The 17,609-nt window shown below is 42.0% G+C and overlaps 1 long non-coding RNA gene across 1 annotated transcript; it reads right to left on the bottom strand.

Annotated features, from left to right (window-relative positions):
• Positions 1-5,314: 5,314 nt before the first annotated feature.
• LOC145717087 (uncharacterized) lies at positions 5,315-14,911 on the bottom strand. Its single transcript, XR_014140104.1, has 2 exons — positions 11,922-14,911; positions 5,315-11,645 (listed from the first exon to the last, which is right to left on the bottom strand). It is a non-coding gene; the product is annotated as an uncharacterized LOC145717087 (long non-coding RNA).
• Positions 14,912-17,609: the final 2,698 nt, after the last annotated feature.

A 17,609-nucleotide genomic window follows, 5' to 3' on the forward strand; every position in this document is an offset into this window, starting at 1 on the left:
GCCCAGATAGAGCCGTCGAGGTTATCATTCACAGCTGATTTAGCCCTCTCTCGCAGACTGGCTTTTGATCAGGGTTCCAATGGATGGCTAGCAAGAGCTAATTACAATCCCGACTAATTCACTGTCAGTTGTTTTTCATTAACAAATTATGTTCCTGACAAACTGCTCTAGTGTGGTACCCTAAGTACTGTAATTAAAATCTTAAAAAGTTGCATGTGGGCTTAATTGATTTCCTTAATGTATTACTCAGACTAAACATTCCATTATTTTGTGTCTTGATGTTTATGAAGGGGCAGAAGTCCTGCTGCCACCCAGGCAGCAGAGAGATAGGCTCTGGGTTAACAGGGAGCCTGCCTGTTTTAGGGGGCCTGCTTGCTTGCTTCCCCAGCAGTGCTGCCTGAGCATTCAAATGACAGTGGTGATTGCTCTCCACCAGAAATATTCACAGAGGAAGGGATGGAGAATGATTTGACTTGTGTCTCTAATTAGTGTCCTTGAATTTCCAAACTTTGAGAATGTTATGATGATTCTCTAGTGTACTGATGGAGAAACGGAGAGATGTCTCCCCAGGCTGTCACGGCTCCATGTCCTATGGGCTCCTGCTTTTAGCACTGAGTACCACAGGGCAGAACGGAGAGGCAGCTGAGAACAATGTCTACATTTCGTCTAAAGTCATGTGTGATGCAGACGAGTCCAAGTGTATTTGGCAAATTTGGAATGCTATGGGCAGCCAACATGGATACTACAAGCCATTGAATTTGACTGCATGTATTCACTCATTCGTGTGTTTGACAGCCTCTTAAATGAGTACCTAGTATGGGCCAGGACCAGTGTGAGATTTCAATAAAAAACAAAAAAAAGCAAAATATGCACAACTTTAATAGTGGCAAACACTTACATATTAAATGCCAGGCACTGTTTAGAAACTTTGAACATATTAACTCATTTAATTCTTGCTCAGGTCCTATGAAGCAGGTGCTCTTATTATCCCTGTTTTATAAATGAGAAAACTGAGGCAACAGAGAAGGTAAGAAATTTTCCTACGGTCACACAGCCAGGATTTAGACCCAAACAGTCTGGCTCTGACTCCTTGCTTGAACCCCTGTGCTATATTGCTTCTCTTTACTATAATAACAATAGCTAATGAGGACTTAGTGTGTCCTCATGAGTAATTTTATACTCACAAAAATCCTAACGAGATAGGCACTCCATTATCTCCATTTTGCGATTGAGGAGAATGAGGCACAGAGAGGTTACTGAATTGCCCTAAGGTCTCGGGGCTTGTAAGTGGCAGAGCCAGAATTTGAGCACAGCCCCAGAGCCTGTGTGTTTAATCTCAACGCATCTTAGAACTAGCAGAGACCTGAAAAATCATAGAGAGTTGGGGCCTGCACAGGCCAACCCATTTAAATAATTAAACTTCAGGTGATCTTGCTCTAGATTTCCAGCAGATGAAGGTATGGCCCAGGTTGAAAGTGCAAAGTGGGGACGGGAAGGCAGATGGTTCAATGCCTAAGGCTGCCCTTGAGTTCTGTATTATCACATCTCTTGCATACCTGCAGTTCTCTATTTCTCTGCCCTCTGCCCTACTCACCCTCACAGGGCATCCAAACAACAGGGATGGACCACACAAGCCTAAGGATAAACCTGACAAGCTGACAATATGTTACATTATTCCCTACACACTACATGTTGAAGAAACTAAAATGGGCTTGAATTTTAGAACTTCACTTTCATTTTTTATGAGGGTACACATGAAAAAAAATGCAAATTATAAAAGAGACATTTGTCACATTTTCCTGAGTCTCCAAAAAGAAAAAGTCATCCATTGTGAGGTCATTTAAAAGAACTGGACTATTTTGTTTGCTGGAAGAGGAGACCAAGCGTTTTCAATAGGTGATTTCTCATGCTGCACCAACTAGCTGAAGGAGGCCTCCCGTCATCTGCCAGCCGCCGTAAGCATGATGTGCTTCACCTGTTCACTTGTGCTTTCAAGCTCTCTCCTTGGTTCTGGAACCACAGCCTGACATGACTCATCCCCATTACCCTCTGAGTCACTTCCTGGGTCGCTCTTCATGGGCATTATTTCTGCTTCTCTCAGACAAGCGCCTTTGCGTACACCCCAACCCAGGCCTCCAGATCATGTTACTCCCAGACTTGGGGCCCAGGCAACACAAAGCCCTTTCCTTCAGTGTCCGGCGGGGATCCAACTAAGTGCCAATCCTTGGTGAGCTTCTTTCAGTGGTTTCTACTCATTATCAAGTATGTTTTTCTCTCAGGTAAACCACCCATGTACCTTTCCATTGGAATGTCCCACCGGTAGAACAGACTGGCTTTCCATTCATCGCTTTTAACACACAATATTCTTCAACTGTTTTTTTTAATGCACACATACACACACATATATTATATATATATTTATATTTTAATACTAGAAGCCCAAACTGTACATTTCTATCATATTACTAAACAAAAACTGGGTTTCAGTTTAAGTTCAAAGAATCATGTAGACATTATTCATCTCTGCAAACTCCATTTTCAATTTTTATGCAGGATCCTGGAGCATTGATGACTTGGCTAATAAAAATGCTGTCGGAAGTTAAAAATCGCTTCTGGGGTAGTGCTACCTTCTAGTAAGAGAGTTCTTTTTTTTTTTTTTTAAAGATTTTATTTATTTGACAGAGAGAGAGGGAACACAAGAGCGGGAGTGGGAGAGGGAGAAGCAGGCCTCCCACGGAGCAGGGAGCCCGATGCGGGGCTCGATCCCAGGACCCCGGGATCATGACCCGAGCCGAAGGCAGACGCCTAACGACTGAGCCACCCAGGCGCCCCTGTAAGAGAGTTCTTAAAAACACTTGACAGAACTTGATTGCAAATGACAGATTTTTCCCTCTATACAAGTCACTGTATGCGAGCCGAAGAGTCGATGAGATCGTCAGAAAAACTTCAACCAGGGCGCCTGGGTGGCTCAGTTGGTTGAGCAACTGCCTTCAGCTCAGGTCATGATCCCAGGGTTCTGGGATCGAGTCCCGCATCGGGCTCCCTGCTCTGCAGGGAGCCTGCTTCTCCCTCTCCCACTCCCCCTGCTTGTGTTCCCTCTCTCGCTGTGTCTCTCTCTGTCAAATAAATAAATAAAATCTTTAAAAAAAAAAAAAGAAAAACTTCAACCATTCTTTTCAATTTATTTGATATAAAAGAAAACATCCGGCTTAGGGTATATGTCTAGAATATAAACTATTTGCGAGGCAGGTATGATGATAATGTCTGGTAAAGGCAGAATTTCTTTCTTTTTTTTTCCTGGAACTGCCAGTGGGAGGTTTCTGGCAACTTTTAGTTTGGAGAGATTGAGAAAGCTTTCAGAGTCTTTGGAACAGATTCCTTTTGTTTTTGGAAAATTTCCAGGCTTGGCCCTGTAGTTATATAAATATAAAGCAAGTACCCACCCATTGTCCTTGGCGAAAGCAGTGAAGTCACCATACATTTGAATGCTGATGCTGCAGAGTAAGTTGCCTGCCCAGTTACGTAAGTGGGGTACCTTCCGCCAGAACCATGCCCTTGAAGAGGGTGAGAAATGTTTTGCCTAAATGTGAATCTAGAGTAGGAGCACTGGTATTTAAGTAGTATTTAAAGGGTAAATAACACCAACTTTGTGAAATGTATTTTGAGTGTTATCAACTTTTTTGATACACAGTTTTAAAAAAAGACATTTAATTTTTTTATTTATATTTTTTAAAAATATTTTTTTGAGAGAGAGAGCAGGGAGGTTGCACAGGGGAGAGCAGGGAGGAGAAGGGACAGATGGAGAGCGAGAGAGAGAATCTTAAGCAGGCTCCATGCCCAGCCCAGAGCTCACGTGGGGCTCGATCTCACCACCCTGAGATCACAACCTGAGCTGAAATCAAGAGTCAGACGCTTAACTGACTGAGCCACCCAGTCACCCCCAAACAAAACATTTTAAAAGCTATTTTAGAGGCGCCTGGGTGGCTCAGTCATTAAGCGTCTGCCTTCAGCTCAGGTCATGATCCCAGGATCCTGGGATTGAGCCCCGCATCGGGATCCCTGCTCAGCGGGAAGCCTTCTTCTCCCTCTCCCATTCCCCCTGCTTGTGTTCCCTCTCTTGCTGTTTCTCTCTCTGTCAAATAAACAAAATCTTAAAAAAAAAATGTTTTATACTTTACAAAGTACACCAGTAAACACATGCCACAAATATTTAACATAAAGTTTCAGAAACAATATTTACCTTTATTATACTTAACACTGATATTTCTATATATTCTATGTCATCGTTTTTAATGTTGGTTATACCCCATTGAATTCATATTATGATCTTTTAATGGGTCATAATTTGCAGTTTGAAAAACATCCAACTATTGTGATTGCTTTATTTGGGTCCAGTGATCAATCTGTGGAATCCAAGAGATTTGGGGCCTTGGACTTCGAAGTTCAGGGACCTACAGAGATGACAGTAACTTATTTTAAAACACGTCAACACAGCCAGTTAGATACTACTTGCGCCATTTAGTTTCATTTTTAACTCCAGGGGTAGCTGGGGTGGTCAGCAGGCATTCTGATGTGGATGCTTTTGCTGTCTGTATGTCAATCAGTGGTCAAAACTTGCCCATTTGCATGTGGAATGTCAAAAATGGGTTTTTATCATGCGAAATGGTGTCTTGTTGATCAGCATTATGGATGTCAGAAATGAGCTCTTATTAATGAAAAGTATTCTTTGTCTAATACATTTCAATTAAAGAAAAGTTTCTAAAAGTTTTAAAAAAGAACATTCGTAATAAAGATATTTCTAAGAATGTGGGAGGGAAAAAGTATTCTTAATACATAGACTGGCTAAACCATCTCAACCCTAGCACAACCAGGGTATCAGAATCCAGACAGCCCACTAACTGACAACCCTAGGGACATTTGATTGCTAAAAGGCCCTACATGCATGGCAGTGTGTGCCCATCGAAGTGGAATATCCTTGATGTCTGATATTGACTGAAAGGGTGACAGAATACTGCCTCTGCAGTCTTGGCTTTTGTCTCCAAGTGAACAAAAGTTCATGCAAGGTGTTCATCAGACCATCCAAAGGGCCAGACAGAGGCTGTGACTTCATCAAGCTTCCAGAATAGATACCGTGACCTGTTTTGTGCCTGCTTGCTAGTGAATGTGTGTTTAGCAAGTGTCTGCTTGGGTGGCAGAATTTGGTCTGAGACTTGCTCTCATTATAACAGGGTAGCAAGGTTATGTGGGAGTGGCAAACTATTACCCACTTCAAAGTTCTTTGGCTGACTAGTGTTACCTTTTTTTTTTTTTAAAAAAAGCCCTAAGAGCTGTGATTACCAAATTGATGAAATCCATCCAGTTCCTAGGCCCCTTCCCTACTTGTAAATCTATGTGGAGCATGAGGAATCCTGGAAGAACAGGTTACTTTGGGTGAGAATGGCTGACATACACGACAGAAGAACAGACCTGTAGAGCATGGGAATGTTCTCTTGACTCCCAGAATTCAGTTGGTGAGGAAGACTCAGCAGAGGAAGGGCCTTCACAGGATGGGGACTTACGATCATTTTACTTTAGATCAGAAAAGGAAATATGGCCTTATTTGGTAATCAGGCTGGGGAGGCCTGGATATCCATAAGCCACGTTTGAAATCTCAGTATATAACAAGGATTTTTTTTGACATTCTACTCCACTTAAACATTGGTGGTTTAGTTACGAAGTTCACTTTGTCAGGATAATATTGTGGGAGCAGAAGTGGCAGGACTGCATGTGAGCCTCAGACCATGCTGAGTTTCAGACCTTCCTGACAAATCAAACAAAGGATAGGCCATAATCAATTGAGTAATCAATGAGGAAACAGCTTTCTGAATTATGGGACTATTTGGAAGGAAGCTAGTGGAGAAGGTCTGGAAATGTTCAAGAGAGATAAAGATGACATGAAGGATTTGGGATCTGCCTTATATATCGCTCCTTGACCCAGCCCACAGACTAGGTCCGAGCTCTCTGGGCTGCAGGCAGAATTAAAAGGAGTTATAAGGATATTGCTCCCAGTGCCCAGGACCTGGGGAATTAAGTGTAACCCAGACAGCAAGAGGGATCTTCTCTTCATTGATGTATGGATCCAACACAGAGAAGATTCAAGGGAGTGCAGGGAGAAGCTAGAGAGTCAAGGTCTGCATGTTGGGTATTACTTGAAGAACACGGACAACAGTGTTGTCACCCAAGGCCCTGGAATTAGCAACCGTCCCAAGGCATGACCACTGAGGAGCTTTTCAGTTGGTGGACAGCGACTGTGTAAGCCAGAGAGAAAGAATTTGAGATCAGTGTTTGTAGGCTCATGCAGTTTGGGACAAGAGCCAAAAATATTTGGTTATCACCCACACTGAGCTCCATGATACTTATTTATGCAAGACTTGAGGAAACTTGAAATAAATTTGGGGATCTCATTAGGATTGTAGTGATTATAGATTCTCCTTCAAAGGCAGAGCCTCAGACAAGGGCTTGTGTGCAAGCAGTTTATTTGGGAAATGATCCAGGAAAGTGAGGCCAAGAAGAAATGGCAATACAGGAGTATATTATCCAGTTGGTCACCACTGTGTTACTAGGGCTTGCCCCACTAAGACCTTCCGAGGAGCCATATATAACATGCCTCATTTATCCACCAGCTCTCATCCCCCATTAGAACAGGGATGCCCCACTGGGCTTTAACTCCCCTGCCCTTTTAGGTTGTGCATGCTTGAGTGGGTTTCCACAGCCATTTCACAGCACAGCATTAGACAAGTCCCAGGGCAGAAAGATGTGATGCAGATGAAGTGAGGCACTGTCAGAATAGGTTTGCACAAAGCTCGTTGCTACGGCAGTGGCTGGAGTAAAATGTGGGCTGAGAAGATGCAAGGCTGTAAAGTGGTACACACCAAGTATCTTATATAACACATCTCTTGCACTGCTCACGTCCACTCTGCCCTATGTGAAGTCCCATTCAGCAGGCAGCCTTCAGTGTGGTGGACTTCCAGTCTCTACAAAAGACTTCATACGGACAAACCTATAGTCCCTACTGCTGTAACTGGCATTGCAGGAAGGGGTCGGATAGAGTCCATCTGTTCTCAGGGTCCTGGCTGATACCTTCCCCATACCTTCATTAGGAAGGGAAATTATTAATTATGGGAGTTGCAATTCAATTTCACGTACTAGACAACTGACCCAAAATGGTTAAACTGAAAAAAGGAACTTATTGGCTCGTATAACTGAACAGTCCAGGAGTAGATATGGATTCAGATGGGGCTTGAGGCAAAATGCTTGTGGTATTGTTGCCACAGAACAGAAGGATCTGAAGGGCACGGGGTGGGGGTGGGGGGGAACAGGTGTATATTTCATCAATATTTAAAATGTTTGCCAATATGATAAATGAAAAATGATTTTTTTATTTGCATTTCCCTAACCACTGCTGGTCTAGTGGTTGAAGTGGGATTTGAACACAAGTCAGTTAACCCAGAAATTCATATTCTTTTACCAATACCCTACACTATATTCTTCCTATTGGCTTCATTTGGAATCCTGAATTAGAAAAAGGCAAGAAAGATAAAGAAAACTGTCTATCAGATCTATGAAGATGACAAAAGGTTTAGAAACTTTCCCTGGGAAAACTTACTGAAAATGGAAATTCTTCTTATAGCTAAGGTTTTTTTGTTTTTGTTTTTTGTGGGTTTTGTTTTTTGTTGTTTGTTTGTTTGGCTTTTTTTTTTTGTAGCCTGTACGGGGAACAAACCTTCTTATTGCGAAGTCTATAAAGGCAATGAAATAATGCAACTTCTCAAGAACTTTTAAGCGTTTAACTATTGCCTTTTATGAAAAGATTCAGACTAGCTGGCAGAAGAGGAAAGGGATTGAACTGGAGCCAAAGGGAATCTATTTAGTTACAATTACACCTCTCAACAGAAAAGGTACAACACAGGGATAGGTGTAGTAGATGAGTATGTTGTTTGTTTACCCTCATCCTCCCCAGTTCATGTGGTCGCAATGGAACTATGGATAATGATGCCACGCTCCTCCCAACTCAACAGTAGTCATGTTGACCAATGACTAGTCAATGTACTCACTTCTCTGGTCATGGTGAATGGCTCAAAGATGGACATGGGATATAAGCAGAGCCATGATGAGTGAAATAGAAATAGAAAACATATATTTAAGTATATTTACAGATCTACACTCAGTGACAGTAAGGCGCTGTTAAGCCAGTGGCAAAAAATAAAAAAAAAACTGTATGTTTACTCCCCTGCCCTTTTAGGTTGTGCAGTATGTTTAAAGGAAGAAAAGAAAGACAAAAGCAGAAAACAAAATATAAGTAGTATCCGTTACATGTGACTTTTGCAATGAATAATAGAATGTGACATGCAATAGTGCATGTTCTTTCACTAAATGCAAGTCTAAGTGGAGTCCTCCCTAGGACTCGGCTGCTACAGTAATCAGAATGCCTCTTTTCCATTAGGGTGGATAACCTGGCATCTGAAGCCAGCAGCATCCCTGAATTTCTAGGTCATGTGAGCCAATACAATTCCTATTTTGCCTGAGCTGTATTGTTCAGATTTCCTTTTTTCCAATAAGAAGTTTTTCACCAATATGTTAGCTCACTCTCAAGTCTATCGGAGCTCCTTCTTCTGAGTCTGTTTATACGAGATGCCTTGCATGCAAAAGGAAGATGGCCAGTTGACTCCTCTAGAGATGGGTCCCCTCTCACCAGGGATCCCATGGCGAGTGTAAGGGTCAGACAAAGGAATGCAGGGCGAGTGTGATTCTCACTTCAGATTCTGGGAAGTACGTTCATCGCTTCCACGTTCCTTACGTATGATTCCAGGGCATGTAGGGGAGAGACATTTAAGTGATTTACAGCGTGTAACAGATAAAGCTATAATCCTTTTTCCTTTGTTGCATGAGAAATGAAAAGTTGATTCCTACTTAAAATCATTCACACAAACCAGATTCTGGACCAAGTGTCAGCCGCGGTGTGATCAGCCAAAACACAGGGCTTTTTAAACAGTCCTTTCTAAGCCTCATCCAGTAGAGCCAATTTATCAGTCAGGATGTGAGTTGGAGGCAAGGCTGTGATGAATAAAGACCAACTGCAGCCAACTTTCTGAGAGTCTTTGTAACTTGGGGCTTCAAGGGAACGGAAAAAGAAGCTGAACTGAGTCTCTGACTCTCAGGTGTTTAGGTTCCATGGAGAAGGGGACTAACATCAAGCCACGGGAAGAATGGCGACCATTTGTGGAGCGCTTCTCCAGGCCAGCCACGCTGCACGTTTTATCTCACTTGATCCCCACAAGGATGCTGTGAAGGAGGTATTTGTAATCCACAGATATTCACATGGAGACACTGAGGCTCACAGAAATCATGGTTTGCCCAAGGTTGCATAAAAGTACATGGAGGATCCACAAGTCAAGCTCAGTTCTACTTGTCCAAGGCCTGTGCGTGGCTTAAAAGACTGTGTTTTTCCCACACCATTATATGGCCAACTATGGTTGTGTTCATTAACAGCTTTGTATTTATTTATTTTAGAGAAGGAGGAAGAGAGAGAGAGAGAGAGAGGTGGGGGGGAGGGTGGTAGACAGAAAGAGGGAGAGAGAGAATCCAGGGTTCCATCTCACAACCCCGAGATCATGACCTGAGCTGAAATCAAGCCAGACGCCCAACCGACTGAGCCACCCAGGCACTCTAACAGCTTTGTATTTAAGTCATTCCTTCAAAAACTAGACTTCTAGGCAAGACCTCCAAAGGAATCAAACCACACCCATAATTATCGCAGTATTGCTTGGTCTTCTCTTCTAGAAGAACACTCTTCTAGAGGAACTGTTTATTTGCCACCTTGAAACGCTGTCTTATAAAATCTCAGTTCAAAGACTGTGTATGTCCCAGGAAACATACAGTTTTTTTATTTTTTGCCACTGGCTTAACAGTGCCTTACTGTCACTCACAGAAGTAGCATCCTGATCTCTGGTAAATCACATGATATACTCGTTTCGTATTATAACTATTGCCCTCATTATATGTATCCTTAACTGAAATGTTTAGATAGTTGTGATGGAATCAGTTTTCTTAATTCTACAGTGTTCACAGATTTCCCCTCTCCCCCCAGTCTGCCAAAGAGATCCTGTAACTAACTGCCTGCCCAGTTTTCCTCCTTAGGACACATGAGAAAATAAAAGAATCCCTCTAATTACTTTGTGCTTATTTGTGCCTCTATAAACCTGACTCTTCTCCAAGACAAAACCACCTGGGACATAGCTTCTAGAGAGCCACACAGTCATACCTGTGAAAAGTTAGCAGGGCCCAGGGTACAGAAGCTCATGCCTGGTGGCATGACAAGGTAGGATGATTCCTGGAGCCAGACCGCCCCCAATGTACTCTTCACGGTGCTCTCGGGGGATTCCATGAAACAATAGACATGAAAAGTCTTTCTGAACTAGAAACACTGTGCACATGTGAGCTGTTACGACCACCTGGTGTGGTGTGTGCGGTAGAGATTACCTTTAGCTGGTGGCAAGCATTTCAGTTTATATAACACTTTTCATTCCAGGAGCCCTAAACCCTTGTGAATATTATCCCAAGAAATATCACTTGAAATAAAATGCACGTAAACAGAGGCTAGCAAATGAAGGCACCAACAATGATGACAACGATGAAGGTCTTCAATGAGAACATCAACATTTTGACATGCCAACTCTCGAGGACGTCACTGCTGTAGTCACAACACCTTCTGAGGGGAAAATCAATTCTCAACATGAATGTTTCCCATCAGGGCTGACTGTTTGGGTTGCGGGGGGGAGAGGTGGAGGGGGGACAGAAGTGAAAAAAACATTTTAAAATATGAATTGTATTTTCCATAGCGGTACATCAGAAAACTCAAATATAACTCCACAACTCTTTCAAGAGTTTCCTTTTTGTTTCCCGATGGTAAAGGGAGAGAGAAAATAAGCTGTCATTATGAGAATGATCAAACGTGGAGAGAAGAGAGGCAGAGGTAGGTAAAACACCAATTACAGTGCTGCCAATCTGTGTGAGTTGGGCCTCTTCCAAACAACAGTGCACATGGATCTGAGGACATGGGGAAGGGGATGGCGGGGGTAGGGAAGAGAGAGCTGCCAAAAGTCGAGCGAGCCGAGCCGGGGAGGTGGAGAGAAATGGTCCCCTGGCGCTCTGGCAGCAGTTTAATCAGGCAGAGCCCCGTGCATTCCCATGCACCAATTCCATTCTGTGTGTTCACTCACAGATTTGGCTTCTGGCTCACTCTCTTTGTTTGGGTAGCTAGGCATGAAAAAGAATCATCCGCAACCAGAGCTCAACTTAATTCCCAATTCCTCTCTGGAAACTATCTGTTGGCATCGTGAAGTGTTCTGTGTAAAAGGCCATGCTTTGGCTGGTCCAAAGAGGAATTTCAGGCCCTCCATCAGGGTCTTTGTGGATAAAGCTAATTCTTGGAAATTGACAGAGGAGTCTGTACCTCTGGAATAATTTGTGTTGCCCCAGCATCTCACTGTTCTTGCCAATGACACACAGGAACCCTTGGCAATTTTTTCCTCTCTCCTGGCAAATGGGATGATGGCACAGCTGTTTTCTCTCTATAAAAAGACAGTCACTCCTCTCTGAACCTCCAGCTGGAAACAAAGGTCAACTTACGTTAGTGACTGAACTACCATGTGGCATATGAAGAAACACAAAAGAAATTCACCATGAGAAACTCTAAAATTTCTAATCATTTTATCCATGTCCCAGCACCTAAATCTGAGTGTGGTGCTCACCAAGTTTTGAATGAATGCAGGAAAAGAAAATTGGGTTAAATATTGCATTATCTGCTGTTTTCAGAAATTTTCATGCATGGTAATTTTAATCTCTGCCCTTTTTTCCCTTTGGGTCAGGGAAGCCACACTTACCATATTACAACTGCTTTGACTTGTATCAAGTCCCTGTGGGGTTCAAGACACACTCAGGAGTGCTCTGAGAGATGTAATAAAAACTGAAAGAAAGAGTAAGTGAATGGATTTCTGGTAAACATGAAAGATTATACATACAAATTTGCCTTTCCTTTCCCGAACTCCTCTAAAATGACAGGAACACTTAAAAAAAAAAATAAAACATGAACCCACAAGAAAAGAAAAAAGGAGATGGCAGCAGATTATAAATAGTCACAATACTTTGGGAATGGAAATCCAAGGAGGGGAAAGAAAGGGGGTACGGGAGGAAGAGTCAACGAGAAGCAAACCAGTTCATGCCTCAGAATCCTCAGAGCCACGGGAATTGAGGATGCCAGGTGCCTCCAAAGGCAGAAATGCTGAGTGGGTTTGAAAACGGAACAACCGATTGCAAGGTAACTAGGAAACTGGGACCTAAGCTCAGGTGATCAATTAAGTTTAGTTTGGTAGATTTGGAATTCACTTAATTAGAGGATAAAGTTAAAGCCATAATTAAATGCTCTAGCCCAGAAGTGGCAGATATTGCTCCTGCTCAAAGGCCAGAACTCGTCACGTGGCCCCACCCAACAACAAGAAAGGCAGGATGTCTTGCTTGTGTCTGGAAAGAGAAGAGTGTTACATTAACATCAGGAGCCACGTGAATGACTGTCCGAAGGCCCAGGACTGAATTTGTATACATGGTACTCCGGAGATGTAAGACTAAGAGTCAGCATGGAAAGAAGACAGAGAAAAAACAATCAGATACAGGAGAAGGACGAAGAAAGCAGAAGTCATGGTTGACCAGGAGGAAGGAGAGAGGGTGAAGAAGGAAGCAAGTGATCAATGCAGAAGTTTCTGATAGCAGGGTGCACCATGCATGGGAAGGCAGAGGGATTTAATACAAGAGTCATGTCAAGATAGTACTCATTCCCTTGATGAATTTCTCAGTCATAATTTCTGTTTCTCGTCCTAACCCTAACCCCACATCTAACCTTAATTATAACAATGCGTATATAAGGCTGCCTTAGCCTGTTGCCACTGAACAGTCTGAATGTCTAATCCCAAAACCCTTCCTCTGATTTCATTCTTATTAAGCAAACTTCTTATGATTGGGCTTTCCTTGAAGGTCTTCCTTCAGTAAGGGAATGTGTTAGTCATATTAAAGTATTTCAGACCACATGTCAGCTCCATTTCTCAATAGGTAAATTAAAAAACAGGATTCTGGGGCGCCTGGGGGGCTTAGTCGGGTAAGCATCCGACTCTTGATTTCAGCTCAGGTCACGATCTCAGGGTCATGAGATCAAGGCTTGGAGCCTGCTTAAGATTCTCTCTCTCCCACTCCATGTGCCCCTCCCCACTCATGCTCTCTCTCTCTCTTTCTAAAACAAATAAATAAATATTTTAAAAAATAGCATTCTCCTTTTATACATCAGTGGGATGAACTTGGTATATATGAATCTCTCACCAGATGGTTCCACCCTTGATATGCAGGTAAATATATATTTGCAAATGTAAATATACAAACATAAGGCCTACCAGCCTTATGTGCAATATCTGATTTTTTCTACAATGAACATTAAGAAGGAAAAATCCAACAGAAATAAACTCCATCTTGAAGAGAGACGGAGGAAGGAGTAAAAATAATTCAATGGGGGGAAAGCTGGATAATAAGGTATTAGGAAGTAACAGAAAGGGGGAAAGAGATACCATGAAGGGAGGCCACAATTTCAGAAACCTAAAGATCTTGGTGGCCTTCTTATTTTTGCTGAATTTAAAACAAGACTATGATTGTTTGCTAGACGAGGAAGTGTGCAATCTGGCAAAAATCTAAGTTAAGGTTATTGATGGTAGAATGAAAATACCAAAACTTAATACATGCCAGAAGCCAAGGATATACTAGATTTTTCTATTTCTAAAAATAAGCACGGTGCCTGGGTGGCTCAGTTGGTTGAGTGTCTGCCTTTGGCTCAGGTTATGATCCCAGAGCCCTGGGATGGAGTCCCACGTTGGGCTCCCTGCTCAGTGGGGAGTCTGCTTTTCTGCCTCGCCCCTGGCTCATGCACTCTCTTTCTCTCTCTCTCTTTCTCTCTCGCTCACTCTCTCTCAAATAAATAAATAAAATCTTAAAAAAAAAATAAGCATGCTGGGGGTTGTTAAAGAAATTATAATAGGAACAGATTACATGTCACATGACAATAATATAATAAATTATAACAGATTATAATGTGATGGAATACAATTCAGTCCCCAAAACCAGATTGTTGGAGAGGACTCAATAGCACAGAAAAAGGATGGCCTCAATATAATGTTCTGATGAAAAACAGCAGGGTTTTAAAATATGTTGGCATTCTCCTATGTTTATTGCAGCATTGTTCACAATAACCAAATTATGGAAGCAATGTAAGTGTCCATCAATAGATGAATGGATAAAGAAGATATAGCTTATATATACAATGGAATATTACTCAGCCATCAAAAAGAATGCAATCTTGCCATTTGCAACAGTATGGATGGATCTAGAGGATACAATGCTAAGTGAAAAAAGTCAGTCAGAGAAAGACAAATACCATATAATTTAACCCATATGTGGAATTTAAGAAACAAAACAAAGAGTAAAAAAAAAAAAAAAAGGAACAAACCAAAAAACAGACTGACTACAGAGAACAAACAGATGGCTACCTGAGGGGAGGTAGGTGAGGGGATGGGGGAAATAGATGATGGGAATTAAGAGTACACTTATCATGATGAGCACTGAGTCATATAAAGAATTGTTGAATAACTATATTGTACTCCTGAAACTAATACAACACTGTATGTTGACTATGCTGGAATTAAAATAAAATAAAGTAAAATAAATAATAAAATGTGTGTGCATTATTATACCAACTTTGAAAACTAGAAAAGACTGGAAGATCTCAAAAATGAGTGTGAGAGTGGTGGTGTGATTATGGCTGATTTTTATTTCATTCTTTATACTTTCCTGTGATTTTCAAAAATTTCTGTAATGAACTTAAAATTCTTTTATATAATGTAAATTACTTTTATAGAGAAACGTGCTTCCATTAGCAACTCTGTTTTTCAATTATATTTGTTAGTTATATTGGAATTAAAAACTCATTACATACATTAAATGTAACATTTTTAAATGCTCAGGGTATATATGCTCCCAACTGCTTTTAAAATGAAATTGTAATTAGATGGAATAAGAGAATTGAGACTGGAAAAGCTCTCTGAGGGTGATGGCAAAGGCATGAAATGCCCTATTTCAAATATTGCAAAATACCATACAAATGGTAATCTTGTGGACGTATTTTGCAGAACGCAATACAAATAAATTAAAACTTGACTTTAGATCTTCTCATAGATTTTAATATAAATGGAAAAAGTTTCCAAGTTTCAAATTGAGCTAAAAGTTCATTTTTACATTATATGAAAATGAGATGATAGGCAAATTGATATTGAGAATAAGATTATGAAGGAAATAGTCCACCTGCCTAAGAGAATATACTATTGACAAATAGTGGAACCAACCTTTATATACTTACAATATATGCATCAATTAACAATTAACACTCTAAGTATAGTTAACTCCATTTAGTGATGCAGAAGAAATGGAGAGAATTTCCTCCCATCTGACAGATTCTATTTTCTCTGCAAAGAGTGAGGCAAGATCATCTGAGAATAAGGGGCCAGTGTGAAGTTCAGGGATCAAGGAAGGTAGAGAAGCATAAGGTAACTTTGCAGAGAATAGGACAGTGCATCCACCAGAAAAGTGTTATATTGCCATGGCTTCAAGGATGACTGTGGACTGAGATTATTTCAGTGATACAAACTGAATGGTCTCACTGAGCAAGCTGGACTCAAGAGGATGCAAAGAGAAACAATTTTATTCTTCACCCCCAACTGCCCATCTGAATCCTCTCTTTTGCGCCTACTCTTCTCCACCCTTCAGATGAAACATTAGGAAGGTCTTCTGACTGTGATCATCTCAGATAACAAAATGTCCTCTGGTCACTTCATCCCCAAAGAGCCTGCAGTGGGGAATGGGATGTTCATCTCTATTTCCCCATTCATGCTACTTCTCCCTGACCGCTGCTCCGTTCCCCCCACCACCTGACTTCTAATGGACCCTCCAGGATGGGGGCAGAGGCAACAGAATGGTAAGAAGAGGGAAGGCCTTATTTGACTGACACAGATATAAGCTGGTGTAGTTTCCCTTGACTGATGTCCCTCTCATGGGATCATATCCACAGCCTCCTCAGATGCTCCCCTGCTTGGACCCCTTCCATCTGTAATTCCTTTGTCTCAGGTGGTCCTTTCCTCGAACCAGCCCCATATGATTCCCTTCTGCTTCTCCACCCAGTGGAACCCCTGACCTCTTTTTGCCAAGGATACCTCATCGATTGCAGGAAGCCCTCTGGGTCAAGATTCCTTTCTAAACAAGGCAGACTCACATTCCTACCGTCAGTGTGACATTTGGCCCCTGAAAAAAAAAAATGCAGCTTTGACCTGGCAGAGGCCAGAATGTGGTTATTTCCTAAATGCAGCCCTCTGCTGTGCTGACACGCAGTTCACTTCAGCAAACCTCTCATTAAAGACTTTTTCCCCCTAGGCATGAGTCTAAATGTCTGTCTGTACCCTCCAAGCCTCAAAAGCTACCTATTAAAGACGACTATGAAGCTCCCACATGGCTAGGGGGGTAAGTAGGAGGGAGTATCAGATAGAAAAAACTCACAGCTAAAGGTAAATGAAAGATAAAGATCATAAGACCTGTTTCATCCACCTTCTTTAGGAGTCATGCATAGGGAGGAGCCAATAATTTGCTCTGGAATGTGATAGTATTTGGCATCCTTGGTCTTGGGGCCTCCGTGAAAACTAGAAGAGAGGCTTCTACCTTAACTTTATCTTTCCTCTGTGCAATTTTTTTCAGTACCACTCAGTCTCCTAGTTGGAGAGCAAGAAGATGGTTGGCTTCAAGTCATGTCAAATAGGAATGATGAAAATAGAGTGGCAAGGGGATTTGGGCCCTGGCAAGAGGGACGGAACTGATGCACCATGTAATCAAAGCTGGATAAGGAAGACAGTAAAGAAGGGCAGTGGACTAAAGGACTGAGGAGGTTGGAGAGTGTAGAAGGAATGGCTGAGCAAACATTCTGGAAAGATACTTTTAGCAGTAGTTTGGCTAAAGGGAACGGAGATGAGAAAGGGCTGAAGAGTCTTTGGGGTTTGCAGCCTGGTGGACTAGCCAGTGGTTATGGAATTGTTGGCAGGTGTAGAGTATCACAGAGGAGAGCTGGTTTTCAGGGCATAGTGCTGAACTCCACCTTGACTGAGCTGAACTTGAGAGGACAGGGAGACATCCAAGTGGAAATGTCCCTGGAGGGCTGGAACTCAGAACAATAGGGTTCAAGATGTACCTTTCACAGCCAGGACCAGAGGTACTATTGGCAGTGACAGGACTCATCGACTTCCCCAAAGGAGAAAGTAAAAGGCAGAATGCAGAGATTGAGGACCACTTGGGAAATGCACCTTGTTAGAAGGAACGGGTATGAAGAGAACCTGTTAACAGAGAGGAAACAGAGCTCTCTGTCATCCAAGAGAAAGGGCTGCATTTGAGAGTCAAGCTAATCTGTTCTGAAGAGTACTTCATCCAAAAATACCTCTTCTTCC

This window comes from Leptonychotes weddellii, chromosome 14, assembly GCF_054177405.1.
Source record: "Leptonychotes weddellii isolate Sample4059 chromosome 14, ASM5417740v2, whole genome shotgun sequence".
In the NCBI taxonomy this organism is placed as follows: domain Eukaryota; kingdom Metazoa; phylum Chordata; class Mammalia; order Carnivora; family Phocidae; genus Leptonychotes; species Leptonychotes weddellii.